The following is an 8,100-nucleotide window of genomic DNA, read 5'->3' as shown; positions in this document are numbered from 1 at the left end:
TGTGTGAATTCCAATCCAAGCACTTTTCCAAACCAGGTGCTGTACCTGCAGAAACAGTCTGCAAAGGGAAGGGGATCCAAAGGCTAGCCAGATACCTACAGCCCGATGGCGAAAGGGCGCAGGAGAATGTGTGGCTGTGACTAGAAATCAAATATGGGTAAGGAGAAAACCTCTTTCTTTGTCCAAAGGAGTGATCACATGTTGACAGCTGGAATTTACATGGCTCCTTATTCAATAAACTAGCGCCTTCCCTGAATTCCAACATCAGCCGCACAATAGTGGCACAGAAGCAAACTGACACATTACACACGGTCCAGCTGGCCCGTCCACTCTCCATGGAATCCCCCCACCCCCGCCTTCAGTCTTCATCTCCCTCCCACGTGAGTTCTCCCCGGTGCAAGACCTAAGCACACACCCTTGGATGCTCCCTATTTTAGAGGAGCTTGATTTCCTGCCCTTCCTTATGCTTGTCAGCATGCAGGGTAGTAACTCTCCATTAAAGATGAAAAACAAATAAACAGACAAAACAAAACCAGGGCAGGATCAAAACCCAAATAAATCCTTTTACTTTGCTGTCAGTGCCCCCCCCACCCATATAAAAAAATCTTGACATCTAAACCCTTTCTTTACCTTGGGTGTGCGTGGCTCTCTTTGTGAACTTGAACACAAAGGGAACGTGACCTGTGGAGTAACCAGCGTTATAATTAGTGATAAATAGTTTTATTGCCCGTGGTACCAAAATAGTCACCTGAAAGGGGGGAAAAAAAGGTAACATTCCACCAATATCACATAATATGCAATGTTTTTCTCATGTGTATATATTTTCCCTATAATTTTGAAAACACCCATACACTCCTCGGTTAAGTGCTTCCATTAAGAATCCCAGAATTTTTTCCAGAAGGAATGATGCAGTGGGAACAATGTTTACCGCTGTAGTGTATATATTGCTCAGCAAAGCTCAGCCATACCCATAAAACCTGTATGAAATGATCCTGCGGGTTCTAAAATAGTTCATTCCGTATAGAAGTCTTCTTGTTTAAAATATACACCTTACTGATTATGAAGAAACTCATTAGTACTTCCTCAATACACAAGGTCCTTAAAAATATGGGGGGGGTGGAGAGAGAAAAAAAAAAAAAAAGAACGCTTTATGTATTATGAAGCAGTCATTAAACTTTAATCTCTACCACTAGGGGGCAGAATGAAGTTCTTTTCTAAACTGACTGCTAGGCAATCAACCATCACATCATTGAAACATTGAAGGCACTTCAAAAAGACTCAGATGTTTAACTATTGTGCTAGTGATCATACATTCATATTGGGCTCCAGGCCAAAAGAGAGAGAGAGAGAAAAAAAAAAAAAAAGCCAGAGATTTGCAGCTGAAAAGCTATAAAGTGGTGAATTTTACCTTAGAGCAAAACCATCTTCAGTGACAAATTTCAAAGGCCATATGTATGCGATTTTCATGAAAAGCAGACGACCCTAAATTTCTTTGTTTAACTGGAAGCGATCTTCCTCGCAGAACAAGCAGGTTCTTTTCTGCCATTCCCCTTGTTTATTGTGCTGTTACAATTTTCACTTTCCTTTCTAGTACCACAATCAGGATTCTAGAAATGCTGTTTAATGCCAGCGGGCATTTCATTAACACCGTCCCCTCCAGCATCTTCAAGGTATCACCTTGGGTGCAAAATTACCAGTGGAGAACATTTAAAGCATTCTGACAAAATAGTGTGGGGCTTTCCCTCCCCCACCCTTTTTAAATTAAAGCCTCTAACCCAACCTTTATTCTAGGGTAACAGCTCGATGTTCACAAACAAACTTTGCCAAACGGGACATTATGATTTTCTTCCCCATGTGGTTAAAACACTAAAAGTGATGAATCAGTGGGATTAGGAACGTTATTTCTCCTAAGAACAGAGCTTCAATTCACAGGACCTGTTCAGAGCGTTTGCCTTTTAGACTCAATTCCCAGCGATTTCTCAGATATTTTAGAATATTAACACCGAGACATAACTCATGGCAGGTTTTCTAAGCTAATAAACCGAAGGAAGAGATCTGGGGTCGTTTGTAGGGTCCACCTGTCAGCTGGACATTCAGAGAGTTTGCGAATTCAAATTCCCATCAATTCTGTTGTTCTAAATACAGGCAAATTGAGCTCGGTTCCCATTTTCACTAAATTGCACAGTCCCAGGAAAGCTGGAAAAGTCCCAAGTAAAGTGCTGAGCTGGGCATCTCCCCTGCCCCCACCTTGTTTTGAAAGCACAAGCCAGTTTTGCAAATAGAGATAGAGCTGAAAGGAGTCCCATCTTCCTTTTTACATCAGGAGTGTTACTTGATACGTATCAATATTTCCTGTCAGCTCCAACAAAGCAACATCTCGGGCCTTATGGTATCCTGAGATGGCTAAATATCGTTTGCTTAAGTCAGCGCGTTCCAGACCTTTTATGCGGTCTGACAGTTGATTGGGAGAAGGCCCACTAACTTTCTTAAAATGTGCAGTCATCCGTTTGGCGGCCGGCTCCGGGGGTTCCACATGAAATCCTCTTTAGATAAATTCATACTTGCTCAGGGTGATTAGCCTTCCAGCTTGGTTGGCTCACTTGTCTTTAAAAGCAGGACATTTGTGATCAATGTGGGGTTGAGTTGAGGGTTGTCCTCTGTCCTCTATTAACTACCTCTACTATGTCTCCAAAGCTGGTGAAGGGACATGCAACCAAAAAAGAAGGAAAAAAAAAAAAGAAAGAAAAGAAAAAAGAAGAAGAAGAGAAAATAAAAGAAAAAAGAAAGAAAAGAGAAGAAAAAAGGAAAAGGAAAAGAAAATAAACTTTATCCCCTCCCCGCAAACATGACAGGCTGAAGTTGACAACCTAATCCTTCAGGCTTGTCTTACTTACTGAAAGGCTCAAGTAATGTCAAAGAAACCATCTGATAACAGTCTTCATGCCAAACCTAACAGCTTTATTGCAACAAGAAACTTTCACATTAAATTTCCATGTGTTTTCTCTCCACACTCCTTAACTTCACTGCCCACTTCCCCCTACCCGCCCCCCCTTTTTTTTTCAAAGAAAGATAAGCCTTCCCTGCTTCAAAAACCAAATAGAAACTGCTACAGAAGGCCAGCTGGAGATATAGTTAAATTAATGGATTATTATTACCTTGGGGACGCTGGAAATCAAGTTTATTATTGGCAGTTCCTGTTTCTGTAAGAGCCGTTAATAGCAAAAATTTAAAGGGTGTTGGTCAATCAACAGAATGTTATTTTCTGAAGTGAGTTAACTGTTTTCTTTCTTTCTTTCTTTTTCTTTCTTTCCTTTCTTCCTTCCTTCCTTCCTTCCTTCCTTCCTTCCTTCCTTCTTTCTTTCTTTACTTTGCTGCTACTACCTGCCACCAAGTTCACCTCCAGTTCTAAATCCCATCATATTTAGAAATAGAGCCAATTTTCACAGAAACAGGGAGAACATTTTTTTTTTTTTCCTGCAGTTCTATGTGTGGACTACAAGAGGGGCTGAGTGGGGTCAGAGTCTCAGTCGGAGAAATCTTTTAGAAAATAGTTTCAAATTGTTAAGTGTCCAAAATTTATGATAAATACAGACATGGACATAGACGTTATGGTAGCTCACTCTCTGTGTTTACACTTGGTGACATTCTTGCTGGGGCAGCTTTACATTTTGAAGCTAAAGAATTCATTTAAGAATTTTAAAGTTCATGGTTTTTTGTTTTTTTTTTTTGTTTTTTTTTTTTTTTGTTTTGCTGTTGTTGTTTTCGTTGTTGCGTATGAGTCTGGTCTTATTTCTCCAAGTTCTGAAACTAGTTTAAACAAACAAACAAACAAACAGAAAAACAGACAACAAACTTGCAAGGAGCTCGGAGTAAATAAACAGTCTTTCTCTGTTAAGTAAAATATTTCCCTAAGGTAAGTTACTTTTCCAAGGGAATTACAGTATATGTCAATGTTGAATAGTAGGTGTTTTCTACCAGTCTGATTGATGTTTAGGAAAAAAACAGATTCTTGAAAATTAGCCTATTGTATAATTATGTGTCTGATGGAACGGCAAAGTGTCTTAGCTAAAAGTCTCTTTAAAAAAGGTTTTACTGCATCCTTCCAAAGTTTTGCTGGTTAATGGTGTTAGCCCTGGGATCTGCAGTGCTGATCAGGTGGCTGGGTTGATTGAGGACAGGCAGGGTTACACATTTCCATTTAAACAAATACCCACCACGGACTCATCAGCTGGCCCCTGACTTGCAAATATGGGAGCCCCCAAAATGGTACTTTTCAGTAAGATCCTCTCATAGTATTCTCCTGGGCTATTTTTGAAAACTGTATCTACGAGTGCCATCACATTTCTAATAAACTGCACTGTGAGCCGCAGAACCTTCCTGGATATTCTGCCGAGTTTCTTGTATTTTCCACATTTCTATATTTAAAACAAATTCTCTACCCACCCGCCCCCTCGTTGAATTTGGGGAAACACAAATAACTCCTAAGCTTTTGCACTGAAGTGAGTTTGTTTTGCTTTCCTGCCTAGTATCGCTTTTGAAATTGTTCAGAAGTCAAGGAAAGAGAAGGCTGCTCATTTTAGCTTTAAATACTAGCTACAAACATGTTGTCTTCCTTCCCGTTCGTCCCAGGTTTAACTTCACCCCACACTTTGTGCTTTTTTATAAAGGGTTTGATAATGGTATCATATATGAAATAAACTCACATAAATATGAGATAAACCTGCACATGATAGAAACCTGTGCCTATATCCTAGAGATAGGTCGATTTCATACATTTATTTGCAGAATATACCTTATTGCACACCAGATAAGAAATAAACCCCTTATAAAAGGAATGCCAAGTATGTGAAATCTGAGAATTCTGACATGGGCTGGTTCTGCTATGTCCATTTCGCAGATGGGGAAATCGAGTAAGCTGAGCATTTGGCTAGAAGATTTCCCCTGGGGTGTTAAATTAAGCAGACTGGGAGCTGTTCCCATCAGGAAACTTACATAAATGCCACAATTCCCAGGAAACGTATCCAAGCTGTTCCATCCAAGGCTTGTGGGGGAGGTAGGGGCTGGGAAAGAAACATGCACACCTACTATGGGGTGGGGGGGCGCTCTTCTTGAGGGTCCCTGGGGACAAGGAGCCCCAGGCAGGTATGCTCCTGTTTTAACAGAAAACCGGTGCTGGAGCTCAGAACTTGCCAGCAAGCCGGCTATCTTTCAGCTCTCTCCCTGCTTGGAAAGTGTGTTTGCAAGAGCATCCTTCTAGCTGCAGTAATAAACATCTCCAGCTGTAAGAACTCTGCTCAACAAGCCTGGGCAAGGCCGGCGGAATTCCTTTCATTTGACCATCTTAGATCCCCCCACCCCCTGCAAGCGCGGAGTCCCCGAGCCTTGAGCCTTGCAAACGTCCCCCAGCCCCGCGCAGGCAGCCCTGCGCGCCCCCAGGAACACACGCCCTCCCCCATCCCGCCTCTCCACTTTTGTTTTATTTACGAATATGTTGCCAGAATTCCAATGAGTTATCTATTCTGTGGCCCCGTCATTTTCCCACCGAGGCCTTGTCGCCGGCTGACTCAGGGTCCAGTCGCAACAGCGAGAAGAAAAGAGGACAGCGAAAGAATTCTTTTCAACTTTTTTTTATGTTTCACTCATTTCTCCCTCTGTCCCCCCACCCACCCAGGCCTCCTCCCCTCTGCGGCTCCCTCCCTCCCCCAGCGTCCTCTTCTCTCCCTTACCCCCTTTATGTTACACGGATCGCTCAAATTGAAACCCAGGAGGGTCCTATAGGGAATGCACAGGATCCCTGGGAGAAAAAAAGCCCCCAACAAGCTATACACCAGATGTATAACGTTATATGGTCAAACTGGCAAACACAAAAGCTGAAAAACAAAAGACGTGAATTAGGGAGAGGCATTCAAAAGCGTGTTTTCAAAACAGCCCGGCCAAGAGCCTGGATCCCCCTCCTGAGACTAAATGCTTGAAAGAAAAGGTGCTAAAGAAAGAAAGGAAAAGAAAAAAAAGCCCATTTTTTCTAATTAGCTGAGGCCTAACAGGCACTGAATTTCGCAACTAGTTTTCGTCAAGGGGGTTGTGGTTTGGGAGACTGGAAAATATGCTTTTGAAACCTGGGGTGTAGGCCTTCCTGGGGCCAAAGCTCCACTGGGTCCTCCGGCTTTTTTTTTTTTTTTTTTTCCTTTCTACCCCCTCACTTTTTGGGTTCCACCCTGCTTCCCAGTTCGATCCCTTTTTCACACTCTTCCCCCCATGTACAAATATTATTTCGGTTTAGAAGGAGAACAGGAGGGAAGGCCACAATGGTCCTCCCCGCCCCTCCTTTCTGTCTCCTTGTCAGGACACTTTCCATGCCAGCAACAGTCCCGAGTTGCCCTGAATCTCATTCCAAAGCATCGGGCACCCAGGAGCCCAAAGAGGGAAGAAAAGGTGTCAACTGCAGACTCTGTGTGTGTGTGTGTGTGTGTGTGTGTGTGTTTTCTCTAAACGCCAGGATTAAGATGAAAAACTCTCCACCACTGTGAATTTATGTATTTGCAGGATGATCTCTCATTGTGAGGTTTTTCAAATGCAACAAGGCAGTGTTTTCCAGGTTGCAAAGAGCAATCCCCAGCAGGCAGCTTTGCTTCCTGGGCCCTACCAAAAAGACACTCTCGATTTGAATTAAAAAAAAATAATAATAATAATAAAATAAATAAATAAATAAAGTTAATCAATCTGGTGTCAGGGCCAGAGACCTATTGGTCCTCTGGTGCCTGACAAACTATGAACTTGCATTCTTCAGTGCCTTTTCTGGTGAGAAAACGAAACAGAACTCCAGGGCTCAAAGTTGGTGGGGAGCCTGCATTTGGGAGGGAGGCAACTTTAATTGCCCCGCTGGCTGGCTTGGATGCCTGTGGTCCTGAGTGGTGTGTTCTAGTAACAAATGCTTGTTCTAATGAATTAGCCTTATTAGGGGTCCTCATATTCTTTCATAAAGAGCAGAGCTATTCTGAACTTCTGAATGCAACAGTCTCCTGATATTCTCACCCTGAAAGCTGGATGTGGGATTGTGCTTCCTACCCCTGTATTTCCAGTAAGTCTCTTTTTTTTTTTTTTTTTTTTTTTTTTTCACGGCAGAAGAGTGAGGAGCAGAAGGGACACTACTGAGCTTGCAGGGACCAGCCATCCCCGGACCGGACCCAGGGCCCATCCAGGACACCTGCAAAAATTCTGACGTTAAAAATGTATTTGCGTACACAGCTGAACAATCAGGATTTTCAGTCACCTCCTGGGATGTTCTTGTGATAAACTCGGTGGCATTGGATAAAACAGATTCATTAACTTTGATTAACCTTCTTTAACTAGAGTTAAAAACCTGCTGTAGGCAGCTCAGCTACCAATGCGGCTTGAAGACACTTTATCATGTTTAAGACCCAATTACTGTTGCACTGAGTAAGAATAAAACATCACAATAAAATGTGGAACAAACAGCCACTCTAACGCACACAGCAAATAATCATTAATTTATAACAGCAACTTTCCCATTTCTATGGTTTTTCTGATGGCTACACTTAATTCAAGTTGAATACTGTGGAATCTGATGCATATATGAGAAACTGCTTCTCCTGCTCATTGATCATTGGTCTTTCTCTCTTTCTTTCTTTCTTCCTTCCTTCCTTCCTTTCTTTCTTTCTTTCTTTCTTTTTCTTTCTTTCTTTCTGCTTTCCTTTCTTTCTCTCTTTCGTCTTTCTTTCTTTCTTTCTTTCTTTCTTTCTTTCTTTCTTTCTTTCTCTCTCTGTCTAATATCTTTAGTTTGAAATCTCAGAAGTCTCCTTTAAAAGTTCAGAATGAAATAGAACAGAGAAACGAGGTCTAGGGAGACAGAGAGAATGGATTCCAGTGTGATGGAACTTGAGGATTTTAGGACAATTTGTCAATAATTGAAAACATTTCTCTTTGGTGAATTTAAATATTAAAGGAGCCAGCCAGCCGGTAAGATCAGTGTTGAGATCTCCAGGACAGTTCCCCACCATTGCCCTGCAGGCTGGAGAAGAGCTGGAGCGAAGTCCATTCTGGACATCTCCTGCAGAAATGGGAGCAGGAGGCTAACTCCAG

At 42.1% G+C, this 8,100-nt stretch overlaps 1 protein-coding gene across 4 annotated transcripts in view; it reads left to right on the top strand.

Moving 5' to 3' along the window:
• Positions 1–7,709, top strand: part of LOC125105538 (lysine-rich arabinogalactan protein 19-like) — a 41,773-nt gene extending 34,064 nt beyond the window's left edge. For 2 of the 4 annotated variants that reach the window (XR_007128931.1, XM_047739100.1), the window contains one exon: positions 7,123–7,709. The gene's annotated coding sequence lies outside the window, so the exon portion shown is untranslated. Of the gene's footprint in view, positions 1–36; positions 156–7,122 lie in introns of those variants that run through there. The other 2 variants (XR_007128934.1, XR_007128935.1) reach the window with 2 other exon arrangements.
• The last annotated feature ends 391 nt before the right edge of the window (positions 7,710–8,100 follow it).

This window comes from Lutra lutra, chromosome 7 (assembly GCF_902655055.1).
Source record: "Lutra lutra chromosome 7, mLutLut1.2, whole genome shotgun sequence".
Classification (NCBI taxonomy): domain Eukaryota; kingdom Metazoa; phylum Chordata; class Mammalia; order Carnivora; family Mustelidae; genus Lutra; species Lutra lutra.
Note: the sequence above shows the minus strand (reverse complement) of the source record. Positions and strands in the feature narration are given on the sequence as shown.